The sequence below is a fragment of the Stenella coeruleoalba genome (genome assembly GCF_951394435.1).
Source record: "Stenella coeruleoalba genome assembly, chromosome: 7".
Taxonomy (NCBI): Eukaryota; Metazoa; Chordata; class Mammalia; order Artiodactyla; family Delphinidae; genus Stenella; species Stenella coeruleoalba.
The window spans coordinates 57948641-57970498 of record NC_137153.1 but is presented as its reverse complement, the minus strand read 5'-3'; the positions used below and the strand labels follow the sequence as shown (position 1 = coordinate 57970498).

Below are 21858 nucleotides of genomic sequence, written 5' to 3'. Positions count from 1 at the left end.
AGAATAACCCATCCTAGGATCAGGCTAATAGGGCCTGGCCTGTTAAAATGTAACACTGGGCCGGCCAGAGTTTGAAGTGTTGCTGGCAAGGGTTTGGAGCAGCCGTGAGGAGAGCCAAGCGTCTCTCACAAGGAAAACTCTGCTGGTGAGGGGAGCTTTCCACTGCCCCAAGAGCCTGTAGGGCCCACTTCGAGGGGGAGAGCTTCTTCTGGGGCAGGAGTCTTCCATACAGGGCTGAAGGGAGAGAGCCTAGGGTTGCTTCTGCCTCCCCCTGCACCTCAGGCTCCCCTCCCCGATCCCCTACCCCACCCACCAGGCTGTGATTCTAGGCAAGTGAGACTCCGTGGCCGACCTCTGGGGTCGCTTCTGCACATGGCCTGGGAACAGCAATTTCTCTCCTTGTGTTTGCAGGGCGTTGACAGCCCTGGGCTGAGGGAGCTGGGGGAGGGAAGCAGAAACAGTGATGCTGTAGAAAGAAGGCCACAGAGGCCTTCTTTTATCACCAAAGGCCCCCAGCTGAAGAAAGTTCTACTGCTGCCTGCTTCACAAAGGAAATGCCTTCTTCTACTGCAGTCCAGTCTTGGCCTGCATGTGGAGCAGAGGCCCTGAGGCTCTGCATCTAGCGTTGCCAGATGAAATACAGGATGCCCAGTGAAATTTGAGTTTCAGATAAACAATGAATAATATTTCAGTATAAGTATGTCCCAAATGTTGTATGGGACATAATTTAACTAAAAAATTTTTCATTGTTTATCTGAAATTCACATTTAACTGGGTGTCCTGTATTTTTATTTGTTGTGTTAGGTATGATTCTTAGACACCACTGATGACCCTCACCTTTGAATAATCTCCTCCCCTGGAGTGTGGGTGACACTGGTGACTAAATGAGACATCACTTCTGTGATTGTCTCACATTATATGGCAGAAAGGATTTTTGCAAATGTAATTAAGGTTACTAATCAGTTGATTTTGAGTTAATCAAAAGGAGATTATCTGTATGGGCTGGACCTAACCATCTGAACCCTTTCAATGTGGATCTAGAAGCCAGAGACAGAAGAAGTCCAAGATTTTAAGCAGTAGAGAATTCTCTGTTGGCTTTGAAGGAGAACACTCTTGTGTTGCAGAGAAGGCCTCATGGCAGGGCACAGCAGTCAGCCTCTAGGAGCTGAGAACAGTCCCCATTTAACAGCCAACAAGAAAACAGGGACATCAGTCCTATACCACAATGAACTGGATTCTGACAACACCCTGAAAGAGCTTGGAGGAGGACTCAGCCTCAGGAGAGATGGCAGGCTGGCTGACCCTGATTTGAGCTGTGGGAGACCCTAAGCAGAGAACCCATCCACGATGTGCCAGACTCTGGACTCCTGCAAACTGTGAGAGAAAAATTTTGTTGTTTTCAGTTGCTAAGTTTGTGGTAGTGTGTTAGGCAGCAATAACAAATAAATACGTTTGCTAAATCTGGCAGCCCTATCTGTATCCTGTGGTCTCTAAGACACACTTGTAGGGCTTCCTGGTGTAGGTAGCAAGGATAGAAGATGGATGAAGGGGCAAGGGAGAGCTGGATATACTGGTCATCCTCTTGTTAGCAACCTCAATAGAAAAAGAGCAAAGGCAGGAAGGCAAACCACAGTATTGACTGATCTGGTGCTCGTGTCCTGGCAGACAGAGGTGGTCTGGCCTCCTGGACCCCACGGCCCCCAAGTCTTAGTTTAGACCTGTAGACAGACAGACACACACACACACACACACACACACACACCCCTATACACCTTCTTTCCCAGGGAGGAATGTGGAAGACAAGCTTGTCACTTGTCTCGGAGACAGATACAGTTACTAGTTCTGCGCTTAAACATGTGGTGTCAGCCAGAGCCCATTACTTATCCAAAGCTATAGAAACACATGTGTTTCATGTAAGGATAAAATCTGTGTGTGTGTGTATGTGTGTGTGTTGGAGCGTGGGTGCGAATATAAACAAAGAAGGGGAGGGCTGTGCCAGTCTAGACCTTCCTTGGGCATCAATTCAGCTTCCATTCAGATCATGTAAACAAGCCCTCAGAGTCTCAAAGAAACTTGGATATCATTTTTAAAAGGGTCAGAAGGCTTGGTTTTGTGTTTCAATTCTCCAAAAAAAGTTCTTTTGCTTATGGATTCCCCTAAGTTCTCTTTCCAACAGCTTCTTCTGTCCCTCTGGCCTCACACTACCCTTAAAAGTGGCCAGAGGAAACTTTTAGGTGTCAGCTAGTCAGCATGGAGAGATTCTCTTTCATCCCCTGAGTGTCTGGAGGTGTGAGTTTAATGAGAGGCATCGACCTTTGAATTATACAAATGGACCTCTTTAGCAATCACTTCCCTCCCCAGTCCATACCCACCCTCGGCTTTTAATCTTCTCAATTATATTTCCTTTTCATTGATTACTACTTTGCTAACTTTCAGATTGAACAGGCAGTAAAACCTTAGCCATACAGGTAACGCAATTGCTTTTTGAGCCTGACGCCTGCATCTCACCTCCTGAGGGGGCTTTCAGGCCCCCCTCCCACCCTGCTGGCTCTCGGCAAGTCCATGGGCCTTCATTTGATTTTGTAAGATGGCCCCTTCCATCCAAAGATCTGTGCAGTTCTGGTTAGGAAGATGGGGTTTCAGTTCTGAACTTTAGTAGCAAAGATGGGAAGGTGGCATGCTGCCACTGGGAGTGTGGGAAGGGCCCTCTTAGAGGCTGGCTGTTCCCATCTAGGCATGGGAGTGGCAGGTGATAGGCCTGGGAGCAGGGAGCTCTGAGTTCAGTTCCCACCTCTGCTCTGACTTTTCGAGTGACCTTCGTTGAACCACTTAACTCTCTGTGCTTTCCTCTCTGTGCCATCTGTAAGGGGGAGGCAATGACACTTGTCTGTGAAAATGCTTTGAGGGATACTGGCATAAAAGATGCAATGTAAAAGCAAGTGATGGGCAATGCTTCCCATAAAGAGCCCCTTGTGTGCATCTGCAAGAGGCCACATTGGAGGGCTAAGAAGAAAAATGGAGAAATTTCCTTGATATCGAGGCCAGGCGGAGGACGTGGCTCAGGACCAGTTAGAACTCCCTTCTGTGGCTGGGGGCTCCTGAGCTGCTGCCTGGATGTGAGCTCAGCAAGGGGCATGCTGGGACCTGGCCGGCAGAACAAACAGATCCGAGGTCTCTGCCCCAAGCAGGACCCAGTGCCATGTCAGGATTAGCCCGGGGACCTGACGAGCAGCAAGGGGGGCCTGCCTCCCGTGATTTATGGGCATTGACGCAGGGACCCGGCGGGGGAGGCGGGAGTCAGAGAACTTTGGGGACATTTTCAAAACTGGAGGTCGTTCAGAGGAAATTACTCAATAAAAACCAGGTTTCTCTAACTGAATAGATCAATTTACAGCTCATAAGGTGGAAAAAGTCTGAGACTTCGGGACTCTGGTTGGGCGGGTCTCCTAAGTTTTCCTCCCTTGGCAGGATGGCTGTGGCTTTGGCTGTCTCAGGCCGGGCACCCCTTCTGTAGCTTTCAGGGCCAGCATTTTTCTCTTGTCTTGTTTCTGTCTTTCTCTGCTACTTACATTTTTCTGGTTAAGATTCCTCTCCTCTCTTACAAGGCTCCCACTTTCACCTCCCTACAGTCCTATTAGAGAAGCCCCTGTTGTTTTTGTTTTCCTGATAATACAAATTATTTTTCCATGGCTCGCTCCTCTCAGCTGCATCTCTCTCCCCATGGCTAGTCTCAGTGCCTTTCTTCCCTCTGTTTTTCCTTCAGGTCCCTAAAGCTTCCGCCTTTCTCCTCCAGCTGCCCGTGGTCTGTTTTTCTGTGCACCTCTCAACTTATTTCCCCCTCTCTGCCTTTTATCTTCCCAGCCCTCCTCTTTGGTTGCTCTCTTGGCCTTTCTCAGTTGCTACTACAGTAATTCATCATGAGCGTCCAGTAACACTCTCACCTATTGACTGGATTTCTTTAAGCTTGCATGAAAGCAAGGGAGTTCTCAGGGAGACAGGATCATAGGAAGACGGACAGGACCCAGATGGAGCTGTACTGGAATTCCATCATCCATCAGTCATCATTCATCTATGCACCCATCCATGTATCCACTCATCCACCCATCTATGCATCCATCCCTCCATCCACACCTTCATTTAATCATTCGTGGATTTATTCATTCAACAAATATTTGTTGAAATGTGTTATATGCCAGGCACTGGGCTAGGCACTTGAGAGAGAATGGTGATCCAGCTAGACATGAGTCTTAACTTCAGTAAGGACTAAGGAGAGGTTTATGGTACCAAGAGACCATCTCATCAGGAAAAGACCTACTTAGGAATGGGGAATCAAGCTGAGATCTGAAGGCTGAGAGGGAAGAACACGTAGGCAGTGGGCACAGCTTTTGAGAAAGCCTGCCACTCCTCACCCTACCAAATCCTCTCCCAATTTGCAGATCAAGGACCCTAGTTCTTCTAGCAGAAGTCACAGCCGTTGGGCCATAGGCTTCAAGGGCAACATATCCTGTGACCTGGTAACAGTGACTTAAGTATAATCAGTCTAACTAGTAAATAGTGGTCATCAGTCCTTCCCTGGGATCAGACTTTATGAGGGGGTAGAAGGGGCATTTGACACCTGAAGGTAGGAGATTGTGGGGAAGAGTCATCTCTAGTCTGTGGATGTGCCCCTGGGATGATGTGCTCATCTACGCGGTGCTAGGGGTGGACTCTGAGGGTCTGAGGGGACAGCATATGCTTCCTCCCCAGCCTGCCCTTCCAGGTGTCAGTTGGCTGGCCTGGCAAGCAGCTCCTTCCTTCTTTGGGGCCTCAGTCCTTCCATAAACTTTGGGGCCTCTAGGCCTTCTAGAAGCCCAGCACCTCCCTCCTCCCTCTCACCGGGACTGGTCACAAATTCAAAGCGGCCCTTGAGTTTCATGGCTCGATTGCCTTGTAATTGTTATTGGAACTCGCCTTGGATGGATTTACGGTAATGAACTCACCTAATAGCTAAACCCATCACGGGCCTCTTTGCAGACAGGATCTTTCCTGAGTGAAGATATTAGAAAACCATTCTGCAAAGGAAAAGCAATACTGACTGGTGACTTCGAGTTTAGGAAAAACACCACTGTTTGGGTTTTTCTGTTGGCCTCTAACTTTAAACGCTTCATTGGCCAGTTGCTAACCAACACGGGTTTTGGCCAAGATCCTGTTTATGTTGGCACCAAATGTATGTATCACAAGCAGTTTGTGTGTTTCTGGGCATGTGTGTACGTGTGTATGAGTCTGTATATGTTACAAACTCCAAAACCTTTGAGCACAAGGTTTTGGGCTCTTTTTACAGATTGTTCTGGCCAAGAAAACAGGCAACTAGCAGGCAGGGCATCCATATGCATTAATGACTTGCTTTCAGGTCACCCTTCCCCATCACAGCCACCCTCCGGCTTGGCCTGACCTGGCATTGAGATCTCTGCCTCCCGGGTCTCCTGTCCTACTGAGTTATGAACGAGTGAGGTGGCCTCTGCCCAGTGAAAGGGGCTCTGGGGACAGTGGGTGCTTTCTTTGTCACCTCAGTCTGCAGCACCAGAAGGCGAATCATCAGGAATGCCTAGGACAAGGAATTTTCTCCTGGCTGGAGCCAGAAAGGCTCCGTGTTTTTGTGGCTTGGCATTAAGCAAACAGCTGCTTTTTTGTTCTCTCCTCAAATTATTTGTCCAAACAAAAGGCAACTGTCATGGGGAGAAAAGTACAACTTTTCCAGCATTTGCCCCTTTCTGTGCCTCTTCTCACAGCATGATTTCTGACTCTGTGCATTTCCACAGCTCAGTGTCAGATTTCCAGCTGACAGCAAGGCAGGGTTTGCTGCTCTGGAATGTAAAAGCCACCCTCTGCCTCTCTTAAGCCTCCTGACCCAATGCAACATCAGAGCTGAAGGCAAATTTCACAGGATGGTACATTCCCTGTCCAAAACCCCAAAGGGTTTCCTAAGTCCGTAAATTATGAATTGAGAAACATTCCCTCGGAGACTGAAAGTTTGGGAAAAGAGTGAATCCTAGAGGAAAGAAGGTTTTCCCTCAAACTCCCATTTCTTTAAAAAGTTTAGTAGTTGGAGCTTCTGCCTAACAAAGGATTGTTATTTAATTGTGAGTCATCCTTTAGAAAGGACTTGCCTTATCAATTTGTGTTTCATTAAAATATGGTAAAAGATGCTAAACAATACAACTAAATAATATAGAATTTAATCTTCCTCTGAGGTTTGTTGGGATTAGGCCCTGTCCTTATCTACCCAGCACACTCACGATTCTCCTTCAAGACTTGGGGCAAATGTCACCTTTCTGATGGGGACTTCCCTTGTCACCTGACCCAGAACTGCCCTCACCTGCCCTGCAGAATTGGGGCAGCCTCATCTGAGCTCTCATAACTCTCCCAGCACTGGCACGTGGCAATGTTTACACTTTTTGTTCTGAAATAATTTCAGACTTACAGAAAAATTGTAAAAAGTGGATAAAGATTTCCTGTATTCCAATGTTTCTCAACCCTTTTCTCATTATTGCCCCCCATCTCCCCAGCCCTTTCTAGATTTTTTTTCCTGATTGGCTTCTGCTGTGAAATTTTAATACCACAGATTTACTGTAAATATACTTGTGAACTCTGTATATATGAGCTTTACACGGAAAAAGAGTGAGTTTCTTTGCCCCCAAGAACAATTTCCATTTCACTGAGTACAGTATTGCCTCATGGAGAATGCATGCTATATATTTAATTTCATCAAAGTTCAAAGCTTCTACTCTTCAAGAAACTCTATTAAGAAAATGAGAAGGTAAGTCACAGATTAGGAGAAAGTATTCACAGTACATATATCTGACAAATGACTTGTTTACAGAACACAGAGAACTTCTACAACTCGACAATAAGAAAATCAATTCAAAAGGGGCAAATTTGAACAGGCACTTCACAAAAGATATAAAAATAGCTAATAAGCCCATCAAAAGATGCTTGACATCATTAGACACCAGGGAATGAAAATTCAAACCGTAATGAAATACTGCTATACCCCTATTAGAATACCTAAAATTTAAAACATTGACAATACCAAATATTGGTGAGGCTGTACAGCAACTGGCACTCTCCTGTATTTCTGATGAGATTGTAAGATGGTACAATCACTTTGAAAAACAGTTTGTTGGTAAGGTTAAATACGCACTAACCATATGCCCCCCAAATTCCACTCCTTAGGTATCTACCCAAGAGAAACAAGTATGTCCGCATGGACACTCTGTAAGAATATTTATAGCAGCTTTATTCATAAGAATCAAAACCTGGAAATAACTCAAATGTTTATTAATGGATAAAGAAATTGTGGTATGCGCATACAAATGTGTAACTTCTCATTAATAAAAAGAAACAAACGACTGATACTACTGACACGTGTGACAGAATGGAACAATCTCAAAAATATTACACTGAATGAAAAAAATTCTGATACAAAAGAGTTCATGCTGCCTGATTCCATTTATGTAAGACTCCGGAAAAGATAAATCAAATCTATAACGACAGAATTAGTGGTTGCCAGGAGTTGGGATGGGGATTGGTGTGAAGGGGCATAAGGAAGCATTCTGGTGATTCTATCAGGGCTTGAACTCTCCATTGTGAATCTTCTTTCAGGGATCGACATGGGTTCCAATGAGCATCCTGAACAGCCACCAACACTTCAAGCTCCATTAGATTCATTAGTCAGAAGACCTATTGGCAGAATAGCTTGTGTTGTGGCCTGAATCAGCTTCTCCTGCTTTGGACTCCACTCAAAGGAAGAGCAACCTTATGCATTCCTCAGCAACAGGGTCAGAGGAGGACATCCATATGTGGTATGTATTGGCCCCCAAAGAGAGCCAGTAAAGGTATTGCTCGTTCTTAGTGGTGATATATGCATGATGCAGCAATTTTTCTTTCACCTTGGAGGAAATATTGTAATATTATGGAGACATGAGCTTCTAGAAATATCTCTGAGATCCCTGAATTTCCAATGGTATCTCCCAGACTGTGACACACATGTGTTTTACTGGGATATATTCTTCTGCCTGCTTACCTGGTTGATTAACCTGATGTCATCTAGACTTTGATCCAACATAATGTTCTGTAGGGTAACAAGAGGATCAAAAATCACCTTGATCTAAATTATGGCACAAAGCAAAAGAATGAACATAGTCCCTAGGCCAGGGTGGTGAATATGTACTGTTATTCCTGTCAGGTAAAAGCAAACTTCTTCTAATAGAGAAAATGCATTCACCAGATCAATAGCCATATAGCAGACCCATAGGGAAAAGGAACAACATCTAGAACAGCAGCTTCAATTGTAGCCATAACCTAGTAACACTTAAAATAATACAGTATCATTTTCCAAGACCTGTTTGTCTTTTTCAGAGGCCAAATAGGCAAGTTGAATAGAGATGTGATAGAGATCATTACCTTTATAGCTTTAGAGTTTTTGTTGGTTTACAAACCTGTGCTAGTCCCCCAGGCCTGTGCTATTATGCTTAGTTCATTATCTTGGTAGAGAGGGGAATGCTGCCGGTGCTTCTGCTTTGGCTATCCTATTATAAAACCTCTCACTCTGTCAGTCAAGGAGCCAATGTGGTGATTCCACCCATTGCTGAGTATATATCTACTCAAACTACATTTTCAGGAACTATGGAAATAACAACAGAGTATGTTTGTGGGTGTAGTGGGCTCACTGAGAGATGGAAGTAGCCCCAAATTCCATTTATCAATGGAATCTGATAAACATCTATTTTTCTCTATGGGTGATGGTGGTTTTCTGGAACACTACTGATGAGTATTGGTTCTGAATCAATGTCCAGTAATTCCTGAAAGGTCCAGATATTTCTCTTTCTCTAGTGTGAAATTATCCATAACTTGCTTTCTAGTCTGCCACAGTGCTTACCACTGTTATTTGTTTCTCAGATCTGTTATGCTCCGTTTGGCTATCCCCTGGAGGCCTTCGAGTTCATGATCCTCTGCTCTAATCCCGTGCTCAATCCTTGTTAGGACCAAGGTAGCTTGTAGCTTGAGTAGATATACTCAGCAACTGGTAGAATCCCCACAATGACTTCCTGACTTATAGAGTGAGGGTTTTTATAATAGGGTAGGCAAAGCAGAAAGAAAATAGGACTAACAGACAGAAAGAGAACACATGCCTTTTACAGAAGATTTCGCCTCCATCCCCCAAACCAGCCAAATCTACCAGAAGTGATTCTACAAGCTTCCCTGCCAATAGGAAGAACAAGCCATTCAACAAGAAGAGAGAGCAAGACTAACTGCTCTGGGATAAAAACCTCCGGTCAGCCTTTAGCCAAGACCAGGGCAACTTCTCTCCCAGGGAATGTTCCACTGTCATGAATGTCTCCCCCTAACTACTTTGTGACCTGGTAGCCCAGAGCCATAAGAGTTACTGTGGCTTCCTGCTTGCTCTTTCTTTTGGACTGCTCACTCTGGGGGAAGCCAGGTACCATGTCTGAGGATATGCAGGTAGCTCATGCAGAAGCTCATATGAGGTGGTACTGAGGCCTCCTACCAACAGCCAGCAACATGTGAGTGAACTACCTTGAACGTTAATCCTTCAGCGCCAAATAAAGCCTTCAGATGACCTCAGCCCCAGCCAAAATCTGAACTGCACAAATCTCGAGAACCCTGGAGCAAAGCCGTTTCAAATTCCTGACCCACACAAACTATGTGAGGTGATACGTGTTTATTGTGGTTAAACCACCTAATTTGGGGCTAATTTCTTATGCAGCATTAGATAGCTAATATGGTAACTTGGCCACAACCTCTTTTGCTGTCCAAGCTATTATTCGTGCCAGTCATGGGAGTTATGAGTTAGATGAGAGGGAACAATTTATAATAGATCAATGGGGGAAATGTGGCTTTTCCTCTTACCCTACCTCTTCATAAACTGCGGCGGCCCCACTGTGTGATCCGGATGTTGATGTTACAACAGCTGAGATTTGCAGGAAACTTTAGATTTGTAGGGAACTTTAGAACTTACAAAGGAATAGCTTACAAATATATCTCTTCACATTCCTTCACAATAGCCCTATGGAACAGATAGGGCAGATATTATTTTCAAATTTCAAGTGACTAACATATGACAATGTCAGGATTTGCATGAAGGTCTCTCTGATTCCACAACTGAGTTACCTGAAAGCAATGCCATTCCTACTACGTGTGTTAGTTAAATTCAATTCAGCATACTTAATGGTGAGAAATGATATCTACATAGCACTTAGTACAAGGTAAAGGACTCACTAAGTGGTAGCTACTACTATGATTTACAGACATACATTTATGATATGCCATGGGGCGGGGAATACAAAGGTGAATATGACCAGGCCCTTCCCTTAAGGAGCTTGTTCTGGGAGGATAAAGCAGAACTTGCTGAGGCCTATGCTCCCAGCATTGCCTTGAAAAGCCAGCAGCCCTGATTTTAAAAAGAAAAAAAAAAAAAAAGATTCCTGTTTGAAGTACGTATAGGCCAGGCAGGTTAGGGCTGGGGGTGGAATGCCCAGGGCTCTTTGTGCATCGGGGTTCTGTCCCTTCTCAGATGTAGGGGTGGAGCCCTCCCACCCCAGCCGACATGCCCCAAAAGTGGCACCCACAGAGCAGGTTGCTTGGGGGAGAGGAACACAGTGATCATTGGTAACACCCCACTCTTCAATTTAGCCAATAATTATTACCTTGTTTTCTTGGATCGAATGTAGCTTATTGAGGTATAAGAATCAGCTGGGACATCCTAGGGCCAAACACCCTGGAATGAGCTTCCTACCTCTGTGGGGTCACCCAGGAAATGTCCACAGTAAAATCACTTCCCAGGGTTCACAGGACAGAGGAATAGGATCGGTTGGGGGTAGCAGAGGAGGCCTGTGGGAGAGGTGGAATGAAATCACTCATGTGGTCCATGGAGGGAAGATGAGGACCTGGGCATTAGAGGAAGGTTTCTGTGACACCAAATGCATCCAGAGGTTCCCTGGTGCCACCAAAGGCTTTTCCTGAGGGAGGACAAGAACTGTTCCAAGTGGCTTCTCAGGGTCTGTACAGCACTGAGAATGGCCTGGTTTTGCTTGATTTCTCTTATTTTTGTTTTTCTGTTTTTCAAAAATGATCACCAAATTCCCATCATTCTTTGTATGCAACACCCATTAAACCTAAGCGATTCTCCAAGACAAAGAAAACACCATGTCTGGGGACATGTGCCAAGAAGAAGTCCATGACCTTCTCGTGCTGGGGCACGGGTATTTTTAAAGCAACAAATGCATGATATTGAATATCCCATCAAGGCTCCCTTCTGAGCAGATCCAACAATTGTCCCGGGGAAGAAACAATCTGGGAAATGCCCCCAAACCATTACAGGGTGCCCACAAAAACAGCTCATCAAATTCCTCTCCCTAATCAGGAAGGCAGGGGGTAGGGGGTGTGTGTGTGTGCGTGAGAGAGAGAGAGAGAGAAGGCTGCTTGTCATGGCGCTTGGGACCCACCGTTGTCCCCTTATCAGCATAGCTGAGGACGTGAGACCTTTTGCTCACCCCTGTAAAAACACAAGACACAGCACAACTTCTCTCCAAGAACATTTTCCACCCAGAGGCCTCTGCCTCAAGGCAAAAAACGTCAACTCTTCTGGCCTCTGCACAGGCCTTTTGGAAGCCAAGTGCCCTCTTTTGGCTAAGTAAATAACTAAGTGCCTGGGCTTACGAGCAGGTGGAGATGAGCCTGGTCGGGCCAGAGCCCCAGCCATAGCCTTTCTGATCGTTTGTTTTTCAGCAGCAAGTGGAGGCAAAGGCAAAGGTGGAGGAAAGGGAAACGTGATCTCCAGCGAATTGCAGTATTTTGCTTTCTCTAATCCTATTCAGGTGGTGACTGTAGCAAAAAGGAAAAACAGGCCAATATGTAGGATGGATTAAAAAAACAAAACAAAACCCTGATTATTACCCCGATGAATGTGCATTGGCTGAATTGAATTCAAGTCCCAGTGATTCATTGTTAATGGGCCCCAAGTTCTGACCCGGGTTGGAGGTGGGGCTTATGTGACGGCGAGACGGCGGCTGTGGGAGAGTCTCCGCCCTGGAGAGAAGCTGGCCCCGGAGCAGGCAGCCTCTGCGCCTGGCCCAGGGCCGGCGCCTCCTCCAGGACTGCCTACTGCACACCTGCGACTCGGCTTCTCTTCTCTGAGCTGTGCTGCGGCGATTTATTCCCCCCTAGAGCCTCCCCGAGGCCAGGCTTGGGGAGACAGTGTGCAGAGGGGGTGCGGGAGGACCGCGCTGCAACTCCTCCCTCCCCCAGCGAGGGCTCCCCAATGAGGAGAGTGGAAAACACTGTCTTGCATGAATAATACGCTTTCTCCTTTGCCCTTTTGGAAGAGCTCAGAGCACTTAGCAGACAGGATGCTCTTCACCGTCAACCACTCCCTGAAGCTAAATCAGGTTTTGATTCCCCCCAACACCGACTTTTCTTTTTTTTTTTTTTTTTAATAGATGACGAAATGACAGCCCAGAGCAATTGTTTTCTGGGAGTGAGCTTGTTGGGGTAACAAGAAGCAGGCAGGGAAGAGCTGATTTGGTAAGAGTCCTTTATGGAGGCAGAAAATCTCTCGGCTAACCCCATGCTCAATCAGCATAGACATACGGAAGGGAGCACAGTCATTTAAAAAGTCCTGGTAGAGGGCTTCCCTGGTGGCGCAGTGGTTGAGAGTCCGCCTGCCAATGCAGGGAACACGGGTTCGTGCCCGGGTCCAGGAAGATCCCACGTGCCGCGGAGCGGCTGGGCCCGTGAGCCATGGCCGCTGAGCCTGTGCGTCCGGAGCAACGGGAGAGGCCATAACAGTGAGAGGCCCGCGTACCGCAAAAAAAAAAAAAAAAAAAAGTCCCGGTCTATATAATAACTTGCCCCAGACGCTGGTCAACGAACAGACTTTTTTTTTGTCTGTTTTAACTAGCAGGAGGGTTCTCCTCTAAGAGGATACTTCTAGGTCATGTAGAAATAGAATTGAAACTACACCTAAGTAATTGCAAAGGCCACAAGGAAGACTGTTTATTCAAACTTCAGTCTTGTTGAGCTCAGGAAATGAAGGCAGAAATTCCCTGTCTGCAGATGTTTCTGCCAAATGGATGGAACGAGAAGGGAGATCCAGGAGCTTCTGTGTGGTAGACTCACAGTTAGGTGGTAGTGACTAGTCTCTAATCATCTCTGGCCTTTATTATTGTGCAGATTCTTGCTAGCCATTCTAGCTGCCCCCAGTCTTTCCTTCACCATACTACAGCAAAAATGATCTTTTACAAAAGCAAACTTTGGTCATGCCATTCCTGTACTTAAAACATTCAGTGGCTTCCCATGGTCTTCAAAATAAAATTCAAACTCCTTAGCACAGCATGAAAGACCCCTACCTATCCCACCAGATGACTGAAACTGCCTTCTACATTTTACACTCTGAGTTCATTAATTCACTCATTTAAGACATCAGACTGTCATTGATTTTCCAGCAGGTTCCCCAAACACTAGAAATATACCACATCCGGTAGTGCCTAGAACATGATGTGACCAACACTCATGGAATCCACCTCTAGCCCCAGAACTTACTTCTCTCTCTGCCCATAACTCCCTCCTCTTCCACCAGGTAGCTTTACTGCTCTGTGAATTTTCTCCTTCTTCATCTCTCCCAAATGCCTCTCTTAAATTTTTCTGATAGCACATGGTCCTGTAATTCAGTTATTCATCTGTTTTCCCCCTTTGTGAATGAGATTTTTTTTTTTTTTTTGCGGTACGCGGGCTTCTCCCTGTTGTGGCCCCTCCCGTTGCGGAGCACAGGCTCTGGACGCGCAGGCTCAGCGGCTATGGCTCACGGGCCCAGCCGCTCCGCAGCACGTGGGATCTTCCTGGACCAGGGCACGAACCCCTGTCCCCTGCACCGGTAGGCGGACTCTCAACCACTGCGCCACCAGGGAAGCCCTGTGAATGAGATTTTTCAGGATAGAAACTTCATCTTGTTCATAGCACCTCACGCAGGGCCCGGCTCATGGTAGATGACTCTAGTGGCCATGGTTCCACAGCCACACTGGTTTTGGCCACTGCAGGGGAGCGTGGAGGCTCTGGAAGAAAAACCTCTAAACACACTGTCCCTTGTTTTCTCCTTGGTGTCATATCTGGAAGTGATGCCTGGAGTTGCTGCAGCCATCCTTTTGTCCACGTGGCACTAGCTTTAGGCAGAAGCCAGTAAGGAGGACACCTGGGTAGAGAGTTGAGAGTAACCTCAGCCTGGGATCCTCCTACATCTGGACTTGAAGTTATGTGAATAGCAAATTTCTCACGGTTTAAGCCATCTGATTCAAGGTCTTTCCTTCCCTTCTCTTTTTTCTTTTCTCTGCTTCTTCTTGTCTTCCTCTTTCTTGTTCTTTTCCTTGTATTTTTTACTTTTTGCTGCCAAAATCTTTCTAACTGATTTGTAACTCAGTACCAGTCTTTGATTGGACTGACAGTATAGGGCCCAGAAACTGAGTCCAATTGGTGGCGTCTGGAACTAATTGTATTATATTTATATGTCTTGTCTTGCCTATTAAACTATAGGTTCTTCTGGGGGAGGAAGTCATTTTGTCCCAAGTTGTCCTATTATTCTCATCTCCAAAGGGTCTACCTAATGCCTGTTACATAATAAGGAGTTCCCAAAATGTTGAATTGAAGTGAATTGAATTGAATTGACATCTTCAACTACTTTTTTAACCCTCAATTTATCACTTATCTTTGTACCACATAATTTAGTATTTTATGCTATACTGTGGTTCTTATATTGATTCCCATTAAAAGTCTTACACTCCGCAAGGAGGTGTTAAGGTTCTGAAGAACAGCATCTGAGTCTTATATTTCTTTGGTATCCCGTGTGATTCCCAGCATTTGTAGAGCTCTTAGAGGGCTCATAATAACTTCCTGATGAACTAATCCTCTGAAACCTTGCATAACATTACATCCTACCAAACTTCATCATTATGCACTCTTCCATGTTTGTCTCAGTTCCTTGATGGCAGAATTTCTCACCTTCTTCTTCTTTGCCCTACATCCTACAGATATAGAGTACCTTCTCTTCTCTCCTATAGGCATAGAGTTGGCATCAATAAAGCCTTTATGACTAATGGATAAGAATATTAAAGTATTGTCTCCCCACAGATCACAATTCCACAAGGCGATGTTGGTGAACTTAAATCTCTCAAGGACTAGTGTGGTGGAGGTAGAGCTAACATTTAAAAGTATCTTTTGGGGGGCTTCCCTAGTGGTGCAGTGGTTAAGAATCCGCCTGCCAATGCAGGGGACACAGGTTCGAGCCCTGGTCCAGGAAGATCCCACATGCCACGGAGCAACTAAGCCCATGCGCCACAACGACTGAGCCTGCGCTCTAGAGCCCCCGAGCCACAACAACTAAAGCTCTTGTGCCTAGAGCCCATGCTCTGCAACAAGAGAAGCCACCGCAATGAGAAGCCTGCACACCGCAACAAAGAGTAGCCCCCACTCGCCACAACTAGAGAAAGCCCGCGCCAGCAACCCAATACAAACGTGAAAACAAATAATTAATTAGAAAAAATAATAAATAAAAAAAAAGTATCTTTTGGGGGTGGGGCACTGATTTTGGAAGTGACACCACACACTGATATCCTCGTTTAGCCATTGAGACTACTTTGCTATTATCTGTGGGTAGTTACGGAGCCTAGTTTTCTTTCTCAATATACCAGATATTTTTGTTTTTGAAGGTCTACTTCTTAAGTATGTCCCTCTGGGTCTCTAAAGAAGCCTACAGTCACAACTACTGTTTGCTGAAAGGGTACTTGGCACCCTGTTTCCTGTCCCATAGAAGGTCCTCTGGCGAGATGCTCCGGCTGCCGGTGCTTCATACCTTTCCACATGACTGAGATTCAAAAACACAACTCAGCAGTTTAAATTATTTACACAAGCTCCCAACAAACAAACAACCAGGGAGAGGTAAATATAAGGACCTACACATTCTCATTTTTCAGTGCCACTTTGAACATAGTTTCCCCTATCTTGGTGTTAGATTTTGACTCTGGTTATAATTCGGTATTTCCCAGAGAAAACATTTTAAAACCTTAAAACCAAGAGAAAGCAGGGATTGAGTAAGAATCAATCAAATTTGTCCTCATTTTTCTCCCTCCTTGTTTTATATATCTGAGTGTTCCAGCTCTTCTCTCCAAATCTGATGAAAAGGTTTTCCCTTTGAAGGATGGTTATGCATTCTTTGCCTTATTTAGTTTCCACCCAGGTATGTAAAGGTGGTGGTGAATTATGTGTGTGTTTAGGTGTCAGGAGCATCCATGATACAATCGAGGGAATGCCAGAGAGCAGGGCTTTTAAATTTAATCTCCTGTGTCAAGTGTTGTACAACCAATGAAAATATCCCAACTTAAGGAAACTTGACATGTGAGACAGTGTGCTACATGCCATAGGGAATAAAAGATATGTAAGACATATTCAGACCCTCCAGGTACACTATGGGCTATAAGTAATTCAAAAAAGGAAAAAAAGAGAAACAAAAACCTTTTTTTCCAAAATGGAAAAAAATTTATTACAAAAGTAATTCACTGCCATAAAAATTCATTTAACCTAGAAATGTATTTAGTGGAGAGAGTGAAATTTCTAATTCTCCATCTCTCATCCCAGAGATAGACACTATTAAGAGTTTTGTTGAGTCTTTCAGAATTTTTATATATATAGAAACACGTATTTTTATGTAGGAGGAACATATTATACATTATTGTTCTTTAACCTCTATCAGTACCTAGAGTTATACCTTATTTTTGTCTTACTTTTCACTGGCTGTGTACTATTCCATTGTATGTGTGTATCACACTGTCTCCTATTGACACCAGGACTCAGTTCTCTGAGTTATTTTCTATTGAAATAGAGTTGATTTACAATATTATATTAGTTTTAGGTGTATAACATAGTGATTCAATATATTTATAGATTATACTAGATTTAAAGTTATTATAAAATAATGGCTGTATTCTGCTGTGCTGTACAATGTATCCTTGTTGCTTTCTCTGAGATTTTTTTACTCCACTGGAAACAATGTTGCAGTAAACATCCTTGTCCATGTATTTTTCTGCAGTTGTTAAACCAACTTCTTGGGAAGATCAGGGAAGATTTCAGAGAAATGGTGGAATTTTAATAGAGCCTGGAGGGTGGAATGGCATGAACAAGGATGGAAACTACGAGGTGTACTCGGGGGTCTGTGAATAGACATCTTTGGGTGAAGTGTAACTTTTGTGGTCTCCACCTTGAGCAGTTGGCTCACAATAAAAAGTTAAGATGAAGGGTGAGTTTGCAAGAGAACATTAAGTTCTGGCGGTTTAGACATTTGGGGTTTGCAGTGATGCCATGACACCTCAGAAGAAATATCCCACATCTTTCTGGGAATGGAGGGTGTTGGGTGGATGGGAACTACCAGAGAGGAGAAGGCATCAGAGTTTCCAGGAAGCACAGGGAAAGCTGTGATGCGCCAAAGAGCCGTCGTGAAGAATGATTCAGCAGGGCTGAGTGACTGACTGGTTGTGAAGCAAGTCAGGAGGCACTGTGTTCTTATCTAAAAATGGGGACAATTCCCATCCCTCAGGGTTAGTATGAGCACTAAGCGAAATAATGGGCAAACTTTTCTTAAGTAACAGTTACTCCTGTAATATCATTTCATTGGGTTATGAACTTTCTCTGTAGTCTCCCAAACAATGGTCATCCCAACAGGGCTCTAGCAGTTGTTCGTTTATGGAATGAAGAGGGTGGATTACAATGACCTTTTCAGAGAGAAACTGTGAAGTCACCGAAGGGGGTTAGCTCTGTTTTCTCAGTGATTCAGTGGAAATTTAAGAGTTACCTCCAAAGATGTGAATCCTGTCTAAATACTTCGGGGCACTTTCACATCTGTGGTTACTGAGTTAAATTTTGCCTTTTATCTATTTCAACACCCTGCCTCCCCACCCCCCACCAAATTACAGAGACTTGTTTTTGCTTTTAGAGCAGAAAGGAAGGATGGGAAGACACACTCCAAATATTTAGTTAGTTTCAAAAGTATGTGTTATTCAAAGCACCTTCAAGTACTAGGTTTCTTGAAATAAGAAACTCTATCATCTCGCTCTGCTGTGTTCCCTTTGGCAGGAACAATAACCATCTACTTCAAGTGCAAAACACTCAGCTCTTTAGGGGGAAAGAATAATAGCCTAAGAGTTGGGAGAGAAGGAAATTCCAGGCTCAGCTCTCCCCACCTAAGTGGGAAGACTTCTCTGAGCCTCATAATCCTGATCAGTAAAATGAGAGGGCTGAGCAGGGAGCCTTTATGTTCCTTATTGGTAAGATATCACAACCTCTTGTTCACAGATCCCTTGTGAGGTTGATGGGACAGCAGCACGAGGCTTGTTGTGCAGATTTGGAAATGGAAACCCAAGAGGTGAGTGACTTGGCTAAACAGAACGTGGTTTCCCCCCTCAGAGATGAGACCAGGGACAGTGTCTTCCAGCTGATTTCTAGCATGGAACACTGCCTTCTGAAAGACGCTGCATCCGGTTGGGGTGGAGACTTCCATAAGGTCAGGTGTCTGCTTCCTTCATGTGGAAACTGCCTGCCACCCCTTGGCAGCTCCCATTATTTCTTCCCTTCCCACTCCCACTTGACCCTCTTGTTGTAGCCACACTAAACTACTCTGAGTTCTTCATATGGCCCCACTCCCTCTCACCTCCTGCTCTTTGCATAAACTCGGTGTATTTTTTTTGGCTTGGAAAACTCTCTTCCCCATTAACCCTTTTCCCTAGTTAACTCCCCCTCCTCCCTCAGGCTTTCATTCAGTCCTTGCCTCTTTCAGAGGCCCTCCTCCAGGCTATGTCAGAGATACGTTCTCTGAACTTTCCTAATTGTTGTGATAGTATTTACCACCCTACATGGTAAGTGCCTGTTAACTCATGAGACACATGAAAAAATGTACTTGATGTTTGTCCCCAAACGGAATGGCTTAAACCAGATAAAAGCTTTTCTTTCATGTAACAAAAAGTATAGAGATATGCTCTCCAGAGTCAATGTGGTAGCTTTACGGTCAACAGGGACCCAGATCCTTAAAGCTTTGAGTTCTAGTATCCTGAATGTTGCCTCCTGATTCCAAGATGGCTGTTGGAATACAAGCCACCACATCTATGAAAGGGGCAGGAACCAAAGGAAATGTCTACCAGATGAGTCAGACCCCTTTATGAAACTTTCCTATAAGCTCTACCAAAAGACATCTACTTGCCTATCCTTAGCTGGTAAATGTAGTTTCTTAGCATCCTGAAAAACACTGGATGCCCTTGGTAAGGTAGGAGCAGAGAGGAACTGTTTGGTAGGCAGTCGGCATCTCTGTCATCTAAACTACTCAAGATGTGGTAGGCAGGCCATGTCCGTCTGTGAGCAGATAAGTATGGAAATGTAAGAGCTTACAGACTTTTGTAGCAACTTGACATTGACATGATGTGGTATCTATCCACAACGGGTAGTCAGTAAAACAGTAGCATTTGGTCTTTCCCACAGAGTCTGAGAAGCCCTGCCTGCCACAAGTCCTCTATGTTCCCCATGAGACTGCACGCATCATGAGGGCAGGTAAGCTTTGCTCTCTGTTGTATTCATGGGTCCTGCTACAAGGCCTAATGAAGACGTGCTTCGTGAACTTTTGAGTCATGATGAGGCTGGAAACTCAGCCTCTGCGCACCAGTGCTGAATCGAATCTTGGAAGCAGAGTTTGGGATGAAGTAGAAAAGAACAGGTCTATTGCTTTGCCAGGCAAAGGGGGACACAGCAGGCTCCTGCCCCAGAAACTCTGTGTCCCAACCGGGGAGGATACGATGAGGAGTTTTATAGCAGTGGTTCAAGGGTGGGGTTGCTGATAAGATTAGGGCCTGCACTGCTCTAATCTGGTCTCAAGTAATCTTGATGAGTTTCTCTGGTTCCTTTAATCTGGCCTCAGCTGGTCTTCTCTGGAAGGAAGAATGCTAACATCTTCCGTTTGTTGGGGGTTTTAGTTCTGTAAAGAGCTTAAGGGTACTGTTGTGTGTATCCCTTGAGGTGAAACCAGGACCTGCCCCAAGGCTGCACTATTGTTTCTTGGCTGCTCCTGCCTTGTCTCTGCAGCCCCTCCCTTCCTGGATTAGCAGCTGTTTGAATCTGCCCTTTGAAACTCAGGGAAGGTCATGGAGGCTGGAGTCTGTTCCCTACAAGAAACGGGGGACGCAGAAAGGCTTCCGTGCACAGGAGCCCCATAGGGTCCTGCTGGGTCTCAAGGATAAGCACTGAATGCATTTGTCATCATCTGGTTCTTACTCAGCTCACCTGCTCAGGTGTGTCTGAATTTTTCTCCTCTCCTGTGTCCCTTCATGATCTCCTTTTCTTGCTTCTCTCTGGCCCTGCTGTCAGCATCTCCAAGATCTGTCTTTCTCTCTCCCAACCCTTAAATATGGCAACTTCTGAAGCTTCAGCCCTGAGCCCTGTGCTTCTCTCTCTCCACACCCTGTCCCTCTGGGCTTCCCTACTTCGTAGCTTTCATGCTCCTGCGGAAGAAAGATTCCCAGGTCCTGGCCCCAGGCTGAACTCTCTCTTGGCCCCTGGTATCTTCCAGGTGCTAGCTGGAGTGGGTCCAAAACTGAAGTCTCTCTCCTCCTAAGTCGGGCTGACTTCCAGACTCTTTCCCCAGAAACCAGTGGGATTCAACATAGACCGAAGAGAGGCCAAGCCTTGAGCATGGATAAATCTGAACAGTTGGGGGAAATAGGATGTGCTTCTGTACGACATTCCTGTGAGGAAAGAGGTTCCCCACCCACAGACCGGGCCAAGAGGGCCCCATCCTGTAGCGCTCCGGGGTGGTGGAGGCAGGCCCTGTCTGCGAAACCAGAATGTTGTTTGCACTGGGGAGGGAGGTGTGATTGAAGATGCTTCCTCCCTCAAGGATGACCCTTCATCACTGTGAGCAATTGCTCTTCTCTGATTAAGTGCAAGGCCCACCCACTGTGAGCTCACTCCCCAGGTCTGTTCAGGACTGCCCAGGCCTTCTCAGCTCGCTTGGCAATCAGCGATCACAATCGATAGCTCCAGAAAAGGCAGCTTTATTCACTGAAATCACAGATCAATGGGACAAGATTTGCATGTGAGCTGAGTGTATAAATCCTGGGGCGAGGAAATAATTTTTTCCCTGCTATCTCCTGATTTTCCCTCCCTTTCTGTTTCCTCAGTTCATTCTCCCTTCTGCTCTTTCGTCCTTCTCTTCACTGACAATGTCCTTTCTTTAAAGACTCCTCCTTTCCCCACATCCTCAGCTCTGGGGCAGGGGATGCGCCCCTCCTCTGCACTCCCCCAGGCCCCGCGTGGTGATTATCTGTGAATTTGTCTCCCTCCAGCCGACCCAGGATCCTGCGAGCAACTTGAGGGTAGAGATGTGTTTCCCTCTGGGCCTCCAGAGTGAGCTGCGCGTGGGAGTGGGGGGAGGCCACCTCATGGCCTACACTCAGCACTGTTTACCGAACCCGTGAATTGTTGACAACCTCCCCTCCTCCTCTCTTTCTGCCTTCTTTCCTCCTCTCTCTCCCAGCCTCCTCTCCTTCCATTCACCTTTCTTAAGTGGAAGACGCCTACAGGTGCTAGTGTGTATCACCACGGTTGGGACTTCCCTGTCCCAGAGGCCAAGGGGCCACCTAGGGCAATTAGGAATCTTTTCCTTGCGTGGCAATATGACCTGCTATCATGTTCCCCAATAGTCTCCCTCACTCGCAGGGGACTTGAAAGACCTGAAAAATATTGGTGCCTTTCTCTTGATCGAAGGCTTTGAAAGCTTCT

General features: G+C 45.6%; 1 long non-coding RNA gene across 1 annotated transcript in view; it reads left to right on the top strand.

Moving 5' to 3' along the window:
- Positions 1–21858, top strand: part of LOC307189332 — a 119400-nt gene that overhangs the window by 60520 nt on the left and 37022 nt on the right. The window contains exons 6-9 of the long non-coding RNA XR_013829150.1: positions 7642–7841; positions 17132–17338; positions 18391–18460; positions 19567–19635. This is a non-coding gene — a long non-coding RNA (uncharacterized lncRNA). The remainder of the gene's footprint in view (positions 1–7641; positions 7842–17131; positions 17339–18390; positions 18461–19566; positions 19636–21858) is intronic.